This window comes from Rhinopithecus roxellana, chromosome 1 (genome assembly GCF_007565055.1).
Source record: "Rhinopithecus roxellana isolate Shanxi Qingling chromosome 1, ASM756505v1, whole genome shotgun sequence".
Taxonomy (NCBI): Eukaryota; Metazoa; Chordata; class Mammalia; order Primates; family Cercopithecidae; genus Rhinopithecus; species Rhinopithecus roxellana.
In genome coordinates, this window is record NC_044549.1 from 102,631,129 (window position 1) to 102,645,640 (window position 14,512).

Here is a 14,512-nt window from a genome sequence, read left to right on the forward strand (position 1 = left end):
TTGTGATAAAGGGAATTATTGGTTCTAAGAAGCTGGACACCCAGATTCCTAGACCTCCACATTAGGATGGCCAATTTGTTCTGAAACCCTAACAAGTTTTGGTAGAGAAAAGAAAAAAAGCACCCCGTACTGGTCCAAATGTTTTGAAAACAAAAGCTTTGGAGTATCACAAATTTTCACCCTGTAAAATGAAAATATACATTAGTGTATATGATTGTCCTATCCACTATATAAACAGTGAATGTGAATTAAAACCAAAACTGAGAAAAAATTTAAAGGCAAATATCTTAGTAATTCCATCAATTGAAAAAGCACTATCAATCAGGTTACAAAGAAACATGTAGATTTTATTAGGACACATACTTTTATGTATTCCTGATGTTGTTAAAATGCGTATGCTATTCTCTCCCCAGGAATAAGAAGACTAGTTGAATATGCAATTTTCACTTTCACAGAACTCATTTCCTCTGAAGGCAAGTGTCTAATTTCTGAAAAGTGCGTATATGAGTGATGTTCTATGTATAACTTCATCATTAGCATTCTTTTTATTTGAGATTCAATAATACCACTAGAATTTTCAGTTAATTTTTTCTAAAGAATCTTTGTAATAATGTATTTTAAAAAGAATTGCTTTAGTATCTTCTGTGTGGGATGGGAAGATTTTGGAGACCTTGTCTTCTAAATCAGTTTTAGAAAAGAATTTTCCACATACTATATTCTGTTACTATATAAGTAGTGGTGAGAAAGAATACTTAAAAGTGGAAGAAAGAACAGGGAAGTCTTTTCATACTCCTTTAAGTTTAAGACTCGAAATTTTACTTTGTATTTTCTTCAAAAGAGAAATTAGTTGTGTTCAGTTTTGTCTTAAGAATAATTACCTTATTGTTTTTAATAAAAATAGCATTTGCTCATTATTTGTAAAATTCAAGCAGTACAAAAACCTACCAGGAAGAGAGAGGCTTCTAACCTAAAATTATACTACCCAGAAATTACCATAGGTCTCTATGCACATATGCAGAGAGAACAATGAATGGATGTTTGGGTGGACAGATGGATAATTATTTTGTATCTCCAGTCCCTGGAGTAGAATCTGCCTCATATTAAGTACTCAATAAAAATACAGTGCATGAATAAATCGAATTGTCTGTCTATTTTTTTTCTAGTGCCATACTGCCCAGACTGGAATTCCAGTTCTACCACTTATTGGCTGTTTGACCTTGAAAAAGATACTTAACATCTGTGCATCTCAATTTTCTCATCTGTAAAATGGGGATAGCCATAAAACACACCTTCATCAAGGACATTCTTAAGTGAAATTGTTGGTTTATTTTTTACTTTATATGTGCGGTGATTAGGTATACAGTGGCTACCAAGAAAATGTGGTGCCACTGCCTTGATTCTTGTTAAACTGCCAGCAGTTTAACCACCATTGCTTTAGTACCTTTAGTAAAAATGTTAACATGGTGAAAATGACAAATAAAACCTTAATATAGTCATTAAAGTAGTTTTGGCCATACAGACCCCCTGAAACTGTTTGTAAGATGGATGTTGACCACAGATCCCCTGAAACTGCTTGCGGACCTCATTTTGAGAATCATTACTTCAAACCATCTCTTGGCAAAATGGAATCCATTCATAGCCAGAATTCTCAGGTTTTTTTCAACTCGTCTTCTTTCTGGGCAACTGCTTACAGAAGTGGATGAATGTTTTGTTTCTGTTTGGTGGCCACCACTCTTAGAAGCTTTTGCATGAGACTGGACCCTTTCCTTATTTGGTTGCTGCTAGTGAATCTATGACTGTTCTCTTTCTTCATTTTACTGGATAAGAGAGATTCTGTGATTGGACTACCTTCCACCACCTTCATCCATAAATATTTTTGGGTTTTTGAATTAATTAAAATCATCGTATTTTTTCTTCACTATTTTAGTTAGGTTTTCTCTTCCGTTGATTAGGAATTTGTATCTACTAAGGTTTAGTCTAAGGAGCAAAAACACTATGGGTGTTGTGGGATAAGATATTTCATTTAGAATTGTGGAGAAAGTTGGGGAAGAAGAGGACTTGAAGAGAAGTTTGAGGATCAGAGACAAGAGTTACCACTCAGTCCCCTTGAGAAACCAAGTATGTCTAGCCAACAAAGTAGGACCACAAAGGGGAAATCTGTGGAGAGCTCTATGAAAAGTTGTTGCCTCTGAATAACCACGACCTCTGTGTGCCCATAGCCAAGCATCTGGGGTGGATCGGAGGCTCTGTTGGTCAACAATAACAGTAGTCAAGAAAAGCTAAATGTGGAGCAGAAAGGCGTGATGACAAGCTGGCCCCTGTCTGGTACCCTTCTTCTGTCTGTCTCTGATTCTGCCTATGAGAAGATTTTCAAATGGTTATGGCCATTGCTTTTTACACCTTCTAAATAGCATATAACTTCCTTTCTTGGCCGACTTCAATCTGGAGAGATACAAGAAAGAGACTTAGGGAAAATGTAATTAATTCCCAGCTTAGCTTCACTGACAAGAATACAAACTACCAGAGTATAATATGCCAGATGTTATGTTTTTAAGGCATAAATATTAAACCTATCAAATTATTTTCTAGATAAGAAGTATCACAGAATTTTCTAAAGAATGTCCCTTATTTTGCATGAAAAAAACTGAGAAGAAAATTCCATTGATTTGAATAATGCTATCCATATAGGCTCTATGCAGTTAAATGATTTTTTTCACAAGAGTTAAAATTATTAACATCATCATGTAGAAGTCATCCTTAATTTTCTATAACCTAAGGCACTTCTTGGTGCATGTTCTTTAGATATATTTCAATAGCAAAATGAAGCAGTAATGTATTCTTTCTATCACCAGAAAAGAGTTAACTATACATTATATATACGAATATGCACACGCAAATATATAAGACATGCACATACCTGTATATACTCATATCTACAGGATATTACATGGTCTCTTACCTGTATTCAAGCTTAATAAGTGTTTCCTATTGAAAGAGGATATAAATTAGAAGTGTATGCGATTCATTAAATCATCCTTATAGGTTTTGTTCTAGTTCATAAAGGTCTATGAAACACATAAACATTGGTTTATAATCTGCTTTCTTTTCTTTCTTGTTGTATCTTCCCACCTCAGATATTTTCATTATAGGCTGTGTAGTGGCTTAGATTTCATATGTTTTGGAAGGATACAAATATTCCCTCAACAACAATGCTTTATTGATAAATAAAGTTTCTTTTGAAGTGTCTTGGATCCATAATTTCTTTGGGGAAGTTTTTAAAGAAGGTTTTGTGATTTTAATTTTTTTCAGAAGAGATTTTATACTTAGATATTTTTCAAGGAAAAATAGTGCTTTCATTGAGGTTACTTTGCCAAAATAGTCACAGAATGTTGGAATAGGAAGAGATAAGAGATATGTTGGGGTTTATTTAGCCCAATTCTTTATAGATAATGAAACAAAGATCTTTAATGAATACACTACTTGTTCATACAGGGTCATACAGCTATTTAGTGGCAGAACAAGTGCTGTCTTTCATGGTCTCCTGAATGTCAGTAAAATGCTTTTTTTTTTCTTTTTTTTTTCTTTGAGACAAAGTCTTGCTCTGTCACCCAGGCTGGAGTGCAGTGGTGCTCACTGCAACCTCAGCCTCCAGGGTTCAAACTATTCTCATGCCTCAGCCTCCCAAATTGCTGGGATTAGAAGTATATACCACCATACCCGGCTAATTTTTTTGTAATTTTGGTAGAGATGAGGTTTCTCCATATTGGCCAGGCTGGTTTCGAACTCCTGGCCTTAAGTGGTCTGCCTGCCTCAACCTCCCAAAGTGCTGGGATTGGAGACATGAGGCACCTTGCTTGGCCAAAATGCTCTTTTCTTAAGAATACTTAATTGAGGAATATGTTACATAGCCTTTGATATAGTTTGATTATGTGTCCCCACCCAAATCTCACCTTGAATTATAAACCCCATGTGTGAAGGGAGGGACCAGGTGGAGGTAATTGAATCATGGGGGTGGATTCCCCCATGCTGTTCTTATGATAATGAGTGAGTTCCCACAAGATCTGATAATTTTATAAGCATCTGGCATTTCCCTTGCTCTCACTCATTTCTCTTGCCTGTTGCCGTGTGAGATGTTGCCTGTTTCACCTTCTGCCATGATTGTAAGTTTCCTGAGGCATCCCATGCCATGCAGAACTGTGAGTCAATTAAATCTCTTTTCTTTATAAATTACCCAGTCTTAAGTATGTCTTCATAGCAGTGTGAAAATGGACTAACACAGCCCATAAGTCATCCACTTCAAGTGAATAAGTCAATGATTTCTAGTAAGTTTACCAACTTATACAAACATCACCACAAATCAGTTTTAAAACATTTTCATCACACCAGTAAGGTCCCAAGTGCCCATTTACTCTTATTCCCTGTTGCTAGCTTCCTCTACCCTAGGACACTGCCTAGTGTATTTGCCTCTGTAAATTTGCTTTTTAGTTTGATGCTCTTTGTACCACAATATGATGTTTAATAAAAGTATTCTTGCCTTCCCTACTTACATGAATATCATCAATGTAAACTTTAACACCTTTTCTGGAGTATAGCAATCTTACAAAAACATTGTATTTATTCTTTTAAACAGTCTTACAAATGAAAATATATCATTTCTGACCTAATTCTGGTTAATTACGTATGAGAAATTTTTTTTCTTGCAAATATTTTTGTAGGGTATTTCTAACATCCAATAGAATGACTGCTTATCATTAAGATATAAAAAGTTATTTCATTTCTTAGGATTCATGTATTCCTGATGAAATTTTATTTTCTTGTAAAATAGAATCAGTGTATGCTTACTTTCAAGCTAGTTTATCCTCTTTTATTTTGTTAGAAAAACAGAAATAATGGATAAAATATGGAAATAAATTTGGATACACATCATATCTGATTTGAAATGCCATTTTAGGAGATAAAACTAGAGATTTCATTTCTATTAGAACTGAGAATGGAGAACCCTGTCTAATAATTCCAAGAGCAACAACACACCTAAATCCAAAATTCCCTAAGGATTTTTTGTAGCCTGTCATGATTGTACACACGATTCACACAGGGCTAAAAAGTATGAATTCAAAATACGAGAATACAAATTCCCATAATAAGAAATAAAGTGGCGAGTCATGGTGTCTCACACCTGTAATTCCAGCACTTTGGGAGCCCAAGGCAGGCGGATCACAACGTCAGGAGTGAGACCAGCCTGACCAGTATGGTGAAACCCCGTCTCTACTAAAAACATAAAAATTAGCTCGGCCTGGTGGCACACACCTGTAATCCCAGCTACACAGGAGGCTGAGGCAGGAGAACCGCCTGAACCCAGGAGGCGGAGATTGCAGTGAGCCAAGATCGCGCCACTGCCCTCGAGCCAGAGTAAGACTCCATCTCAAAATAAATAAATAAATAAATAAATAAATAAATAAATAAATAAATAAATAAATAAGTAACTTAAGTATTATGATATATTCATTTCAGAAGCTTATGTTTTGGCCATAAAATCAATGTAAAATGAGGTTTCATGCAGAAACTTGATCATTTTTCATCAGAATGGTTCATCATTTTCAATATCGGTATCATTTGAATAAAGCATTAGGCCCGGCTTCCTTCTACGCTGTCGCTGACTGCAGGTGGTTGTGGCCCCTGTGCCCGGAGGGAGGCAGTGGTGACCAGTAATGCCTGGGAAACTCCATGGGGGGACATTATGGAGCTAGAAATACCCTCGGAGGAGTCTGAGAGCCAGAAGAAGGAGAAACAAAAGGCATTTGTTGACCTTAATTTGTACTATACTCTTTGCTGCGCACCAAGGAGCTTAAACTAAGTAAGAAATGGTCTGGTCCCTAACCTCAAGGAGCCTGTAGAGGAGTTGTGGCATCTTTCCTCCTCCCACCCCCATGCCCTCCAAAAATAAAAAGGAGGGCAAAGGAAAAAATTCCTGAAACACTCAGACGATCACAAGACGCTGGAAAATGCACAGATAAAATTTTTACTGGAGACATTTGACCTGGAAAAAAGAAATCAGCTGAAGCGGCTAAGGTGGCAGTATTTGAAGGCTGACATTCAACAAAAGAATGAGACTTATTTTGTATAGCCTTAGGAAGCGGAATCTACGCCTCTGACCTTATCACTAAGAGTTCTATGGATATCGCAATTTTGGATAAGGGATTATAGACCTGTACTTCCCTTACAGGGTTGTTATGAAGATTTAAACAAGATAAACTGAAAACACATTACACAGTGCTGGAGTGACAGAAGGAAGTCAAAGCACCATTATAGACTCGGATGAGAAATCAAAAACAAGAAAAAATGGTGTTACAGATGACCTGGATGCTCCCAAGGCCAAAAAAGAAAAAAAAAAAAAAAAAAAAAAAAAACCTAAAATGAAAGAAAAGCTAAATGGAGATACTGAAGAAGGATTCAATAGACTTTCAGGTGAATTCTCTAAATCTCGTAAGAAGAAAAGATCTACCAAATGGAAATATTGATGAATATGAAAAAAATCAAAGCGAGTATCATCCTTAGATAGTTCTACTCATAAATCAAGTGATAATAAACTAGAGGAGACCTTAACACGTGAACAGGAAGAAGGAGCCTTCTCTTATTTCTGTATTTCTGGAAAGACTATAAAGTTTCTGAAAGGTCAAGAGGTAACATATCTCTTCCCTATTCAAGTTGAGACCTTGTCCTGTATATGAAGGAAAAGATTTAATAGCTCGAGCATGGACAGGAACAGGAAAGACATTTTTTTTTTTTTTTTTTTTTTTTTTTTTTTTTTTTTTTTTTTGCCATCCCTTTGATTGAAAGACTCCAAAGAAATTAAGAAACAATTTTTTTTTAAAATTATACTTTAAGTTCTGGGGTACATGTGCATAACGTGCAGGTTTGTTACATATGTATACTTGTGCCATGTTGGTGTGCTGCACCCATCAACTCGTCAGCACCCATCAATTCATCATTTATATCATGTATAACTCCCCAATGCAATCCCTCCCCCCTCCCCCCTCCCCATGATAGGCCCCGGTGTGTGATGTTCCCCTTCCCGAGTCCAAGTGATCTCATTGTTCAGTTCCCACCTATGAGTGAGAACATGCAGTGTTTGGTTTTCTTTTCTTGTGATAGTTTGCTAAGAATGATGGTTTCCAGCTGCATCCATGTCCCTACAAAGGATGCAAGAAACAATTTTTAAAAAGCTGCTCACCAAAGGTACTTGTTTCGGCTCCAACTAGGGAACTGGCAAATCAAGTAGCCAAAGACTTCAAAGATAAAACTAGGAAACTCAGCGTGGCGTGTTTTTATGGTGGAACACTATATCAAAGCCCAATTAATCATATGCAAAATGGTATTGACATCTTGGTTGGAACCCCTGGTCATATCAAAAACCGTCTGCAGAGTGGCTGATTGGATCTTTCTAAACTGCACCATGTTATGCTTGATGAAGTGGATCAAATGTTAGATTTAGGTTTTGATGAGCAAGTTGAATATATGATTCACGAATCCTACAAAACTGATTCTGAAGATAATCCTCAGACTTCACTTTTCTCTGCAACTTGCCCACAGTGGGTATACAAAGTTGCAAAAAAAATTACATGAAATCCAGATATGAACAGGTTGGCCTTGTTGGAAAAATGACTCAAAAGGCTGCAACTACTGTGGAACGCTTGGTCATTCAGTGTCATTGGTCTCAGAGGCCAGCAGTTATTGGAGATGTCCTTCAAGTCTACAGTGGGTCTGAGGGGAGGGCTATTATTTTCTGTGAGAACAAGAAGAATGTAACTGAAATGGTCATGAATCCACATATAAAACAGAATGCCCAGTGTTTACATGGGGATATTGCACAGTCACAAAGAGAAATTACACGAAAAGACTTCAGAGAAGATAGTTTTAAAGTTTTGGTGGCAACCAATATGGCTGCCCATAGTTTGCACATTCCTGAAGTAGACCTGGTGATTCAACATTCTCCTCCTCAGTATATTGAGTCCTATATCCATCGCTCTGGATGCACAGGTAGAGCTGGACAGGGATTTGTATATGTTTTCATTAACCAAGAGGAAAAGGTCGACTAAGATATGTGGAACAAAAAGCAGCAATTACTTTTAAACGTGTAGGTGTTCCTTCTACAGTGGGTTTGGTTAAATCTAAAAGCATGGATACCATCAGGTTTCTGACTTCGGTTTCTTATGCTGATGTTGATTTTTTCTGACCATCAGCTCAGGGACTGATAGAAGAGAAAGGGGTGCCGGGTGCGGTGGCTCATGCCTGTAATCCCAGCACGTTGGGAGGCCGAGGTGGGCAGACCACGAGGTCAGGAGATAGAGATCATCCTGGCTAACACGGTGAAACCCCGTCTCTACTAAAAATACAAAAAATTAGCCAGGCGTGGTGGCGGGCGCCTGTAGTCCCAGCTACTTGGGAGGCTGAGGCAGGAGAATGGCGTGAACTCGGGAGGCGGAGCTTGCACTGAGCCGAGATCGGGCCACTGCACTCCAGCCTGGATGACAGAGCAAGGGTCAGTGGATGCATTGGCTACAACTTTAGCCCACATTTCCGGTGCATCAAGCTTTGAACCACGATCTTTGATCGCTCCTGAAGACCATGACTCTGGAAAGCCTAGAGGAAATACAGGATATCACCTGTGCCTGGAAAGAACTTAACAGAAAGCTGAGTAGTAATGCAGTGTCTCGAATTACCAGCATGTGCCTCCTGAAAGGAAATATGGGTGTTTGCTTTGATGTTTCTACAACTGAGTCAGAAAGGTTACAGGCAGAGTGGCATGATTCCAATTGGATACTCTCAGTGCCAGGCAAATTACCTGAAACTGAAGAATATTATGATGGAAACAACTCTAATCCCAGACAGAGGAGTGACTGGTCAAGTGGCTGGTCGGGTAGGTCAGGCAGATCAGGTGGTCGATCTGGTGGCCGGTCAGGTAGACCGAGTCGACAAGGGAGTCACTCAGGAAGCTGACAAGATGGTAGAAGAGGAAGTGGGAATAGAAATGGATCAACAAGTGAGGGTCACAAATGGAGTTTTGACTGAGTATTTGATAGTTAATCTGCCAATATCAGCTTGCCTATTTCTGCCTAGTTATGTACATTATCCACCAAAAATTAGCCCGGGATAGTTGAGGTATGTGTCTGCTATTTTCAAAGAAGTTGGTCGTATTTTTTTTAAAAAAAGTATTTCACAAGAATGGTTGTAAACAAATCTACTTATCCAGTTATACCTTTGAATTAAGAAACCTTTTATTGTCTCTTTAGGAAAAAAATTAGAATATTAGATAATTAAAGACATTTGAAAAGATAAGATTTTGTTTTTCATTTTATGCAGCTATAAAGTTGGGTTTTGAGGTGTTTCTATTATTCCTTCAACTGAAATTATCTCCTCTACTTCTCCAAATTGTGAACCCTATAAAATAACAAAATTTATTTATCCATTAAATTATTTATCCCTATAATTTTAGGACTGTAAGGAGCCAGAGTGTCTGTCTTTTGCTATTCAGAAGGTGGGTCCTACACCAGCAGCTTCAGCATCATTTGAAAACTTTTAGTAAGTGCAGAATCTTAGGTTCAACCATAGACCCCCTGAATCAAAATTTGCATTTGCACAAAACAGGTTTTTAATTTAATGAAAACCAGTTTATCAAATATCCTTTTATGGATCATGCTTTTTGTGTCAAGTCTAATAACTCCTTCCTAGCCTTAGATATCAAAGATTTGCTCCTACATTTTTCAAATAAAAATTTTAGTTTTACATTTTACATTTAAGTTTACAATTCATTTTGAGTTAATTTTTAAATAAACTATGAAACAGTTGTAGCTTATTTTATTTTATTTTTTGCATGTGGATGACTAATTGCCCTACCACTGTTAGTTGAAAAGGCTAACTTTCCTCCATTGAATTGTTTTTGTACCTTTGTAAAAAGGCAGTTGGGTTTTGAGTGAGTCTACATTTGGATTCTCTATTCTGTTCCAGTTTTTTATGTCCCTATCCCTCTAGCAACAACACAATTTTGATTATTGTAGTTATATTGAAATTAGATATCCTGATTCCTCCCACTATACAGTCAACTCTCCATATCTGTGGGTTCCTATATATGAATTCAGCCAACTTTGAATCAAAAATATTCAAATACAAAATTGTGCCTGAACTAAACACATACAGACATTTTTTCTTGTCAGTATTACCTGAACAATACAGTAAACAGCTATTGACATAGCATTTGCATGATATTAGGTATTATAAGTAATCTAGAGATGATTTTAAAGTATATGGGAGGAGGTACACAGATTATATACAAATACTATGCCATTTTATATAAGGGACTTGAGCATCTGAAGATTTTTGCTATCCACAGGAGGTCCTGGAACCAATCCCCCACAGATACCAAAGATCAACTGTATTTATTTTTTCAAAATAATTTTAGTTATTCTGGTTCATGTACCTTTTCATTTTAATTTTAGAATGATGTTGTCTATAACTGCAAAAATATATTGCTAGGATTTTGATAGGAATTATATTAAATGTATAGATCTGTTTCTACAGAATAGATATCTTTACTGTCAAATCTTCCAGTCCATGAGCACAATATGCCTCTTCATTTATTCCGATTGTCAATTAAAGTGTCATGTAGTTTCCAGTATATTAGTCCTATACATGTTTCATAAGATTTGCACCTAAATATTTAACCTTTTTAGCAATTGTAAATGGTACTGCATTTTCTATTTTAATATCCATGTGTTCATTGCTAGTACATAGAAGTACAGATGATTTTGTACATGTATCTTATATCCTGTGACCTTGCTTAGCTCAATCATTAGCTTAAGGATTTTTTATCCATTCCTTGGGATTTTCTACATAAATCAATCATGTCATCCACAAGTTGCAACAGTTTCATTTCTTCCTTTCTGGTCTGTACAATTTTTGCTTCCTTTTCTTTTCTTTTCTTTTCTTTTCTTTTTATTTTATTTTTGAGACAGGGTTTCACTCTGTCACTGAGGCTGAGTGCAGTGGCATGATTATGGCTCACTGCAGCCTCAAACCCCCAGGATCAAGTGATCCTCCCACCTCAGCCTCCTCAGTAGCTGGGATTACAGTCACGCACCACCATGCCTAGCTAAATGTTTTTATTTTTTGTACAGAGAGAGGTGGAGGCTACAGTGAGCTGTGAGCATAGCACTGCATTCAGCCTGGGTGACAGCGCAAAACCCTACCTCAAATAAGTAAATAAATAAATATTGACACAGCCTTGAATTTCTGAAAGAAACCCTGCCTGATTATTGTACTTAATTCTTTTTATAGTTTGCTGAATTCTATTTGCTAATATTTATTAAGGATGCTTGCATCTATATTCATGAGTGATACTATTCTATAGTTTTATTTTTTGTACTGTCTGTAGAGTTTTATTATTAGGGTAAAACTAGGTTTATAAAATGAATCAAGAAGTATTCATTCATCTTACATTTTCTGTAAGAGATTGTGTAGAATTTATATTAATACTTACTTAAATATTTAGTAGATTTCTCCAGAGAAAATACATGAGCCCAGAGAGATTTCTTTTTGAAGGTTTTTAAACTGCGAGTTTAATTATCTTAATGGTTACAGGGATATTCAAATTATCTATTTTGCATTAGGCACATTGTAGTAGTTTGTGTTTTTCAAGGAATCAATCTATTTCATGTAAGTTGTCAAACTTAAATGTGTAAAGGTGTTTGTAGTACTCCCTTATGATACTTTCGATGGCTGCAGAGTCTGCAGTGATATCCTGTTTCATACCGGTAATCTGTGTCTTCTCTTTGTCACTGCTGCTAGAGATTTTTCAATTTTATTGATCTGTTAAAAAAATAACTTTGTTTCATTAATTTCCTCTTTGTTTTTCTGTTTTCAATGTCATTGATTTCAGCTTTTATCTATTTCCTCCTTTATATTTGCTTTCAGTTTATTTTGCCCTTCCTCTTCTAGATTATCAAGGTGGGAGCCTAGACTATTGGTTTAAGACTATTCCTCTTTTCTAATGTATGCATTTAGTGCTTTAAATTTCTCTCTCAGATCTTCCCTAGCACAAATTTCAACAGGTTGCATTTTCATTTTCATTCACTTTTTTTTATTATTTCCCTCAAGACTCCCTTTTTAACTCTTAGATGATTTAGAAGTGTTTAGTTTCCAAGAGCTTGGAGATTGTCTTGCTATCTTTCTGCTATTTATTTCTACCTTATTTCTGTTGTGGTCAGAGAACATACTGTTTAATTGTGTTTCTTTTAAATTCCTTGGGGTTTGTTTTATGACCTAGATATGGTCTATCTCAGTGTATGGTTCATGGGCACTTGAAAATAATGTGTATTCTGTTGTTGTTGGATGGAGTGTCCTATAAATAAACATTTTCTAGCCATAACATTTTCTACAAACGTTGATTAGATTTTATTGATTAATGGTGCTCTTCTACACTCTTGCTGATTTCTTTCCAGTTATCCTATGAATTGTTGAGAGAGAGGTGTTGAAGTCTCCAACTTATTTGTAAATTTGACTATTTCTCCTTTCAGTTCTATCAGTTTCGCTTTATATATTTAACAGTTCTGTTGCTTGCTCTATACATATTTAGGATTGCTATGTCTTCTAAGTGGACTGATCACTTTATTATCATATAGTAATTTTCCCTGTCTCTGATAACTTTATTTGGTCAGAAGTCTATTTTATCTGGTATTAATATAGCCACTCTTGTTTTTCCTTTGATTGATAAATCTTCTTTCTTGCATGATAAATCTTCTTTTTTTACTTTCAACTTGCTTATATTATTATATTTGAAATGAATTTCTTATAGACAATATATAATTGATTTGTGTTTTTAATCCATTCTGCCAATGTCTGGCTTTTAATTGGTTTATTTAGACCATAAGAATAAACTGCCGCAGAGGAATCTGCTGTCTAATTCGGAGATAAAGATTGTAGAAATCATGTTTTATTATCTACCTCTTCCTAGTCTCAACTATTGGCACTAGACACTAGGATTAGAAACCTTAAAAACATCTTAGATTCCTCTCTCTTACTCACCTTCCAATAATAACTAACATTTATGGAGCACTCACTATGTATGAGGCACTCCCCTAATCATTTCACGTGCATTAACTCATTTAATTTTTATATTTTGCAAATGAGACAACTGAGGCTTAGAGAGGGAAGGATTATAGAGATAGTGACTCAGGTGTATGCGACTCCACAGCAGTACTTCCCCACGAGCCTCCCCAGCCTCAATAGTTTTGCCTTTGCAATACTTCTATAGTCCATCCCATGTTCGCCATTTTTGCTACCTATGGAAGTTCAGATCTTGTTTTTGCTCTCCATGTATGATTCTAAAAACCTTCTATTGGCACTCCCTTCCACCACACTCTCCTTTCTCCAATTCATCTTAGACCCTCAGTGGCATCATGGAAAGGATTTGGAATGTGAGTTGAATTTAGATCACAGTTAAAACTTTACTTTCCTGTATTACCTGGGCAAGTTAGTTAACCTCTTCATATTTAAATTTATTTGTCTGCAAAATGTAAATAATTTTACCACCCACGTGATAATATTATATATTTCACCTGTAGTAGATTTCACATGCAATATGATTTGGCAGTGTCCCCACCCAAATCTCATCTTGAACTGTAGTTCCCATAATCCCCACATGTCATGGGAGGAACACGGTAGGAGGTAATTGAATCATGGGGACAGTTACCCCCATGCTGCTGTTCTCGTGACAGTGAGTGGATTCTCATGAGATCTGATGATTTTTATAAGGGGCTTTTCCCCTTTGTGCTCAGCACTCCTTGCTGCCACCATGTGAAGAGGGATGTGCTTGCGTCTTCTTCCGCCATGATTGCAAGTTTCCTGAGGCCTCCCCAGTCACGCTGAACTGTGAGTCAATCAAATCTCTTTCCTTTATAAATTACCTAGCCTCAAGTGTGTCTTTATTAGCAGCATGAGAACCAACTAATACAATATGTAAAATGCCAAGTGCAGTGACAGCACATACTAGACACTTAATATATATTCATTACCCTCCCTTATTACCTCCCTATGACTCAGTTATATCATCTACGAGTTCAAGATAATTAATCTTTCTATTTTATAAGGTTGTTGTGTATATTAAATAAGAAAGTACATAAAAACTGCTTAGCAAGAAGGTTGATATATGGCTGTTATTCAGCAGGATCAGTAAATATTTTGGGGAATGGATATCTATCAATCCTAAAAATCTGTTACTCAGTTGTTAGAGTTTTCATCTTTAAAAAGAACAAGCTGGCCAGACACTGTGGCTTCAAGGTGGGCAGATTACCTGAGGTCAGGAGTTCAAGACCAGCCTGATAAACATAACAAAACCCTGTCTCTACTGAAAATACAAAAATTTAGCCAGGCATGGTGGGGTACACCTGTAATACCAGCTACTTGTGAGGCTGAGGCATGAGAATCACTTGAAGGAGGTGGAGATTGCAGTGAGCCAAGA

At 36.5% G+C, this 14,512-nt stretch overlaps 1 protein-coding gene and 1 pseudogene across 1 annotated transcript in view; both read left to right on the top strand.

The window, feature by feature from the left end:
* Positions 1 to 14,512, top strand: part of GPR149 (G protein-coupled receptor 149) — a 107,435-nt gene that overhangs the window by 78,520 nt on the left and 14,403 nt on the right. The window lies entirely within an intron of this gene.
* On the top strand, positions 5,709 to 9,069 carry LOC104668011 (annotated as a pseudogene).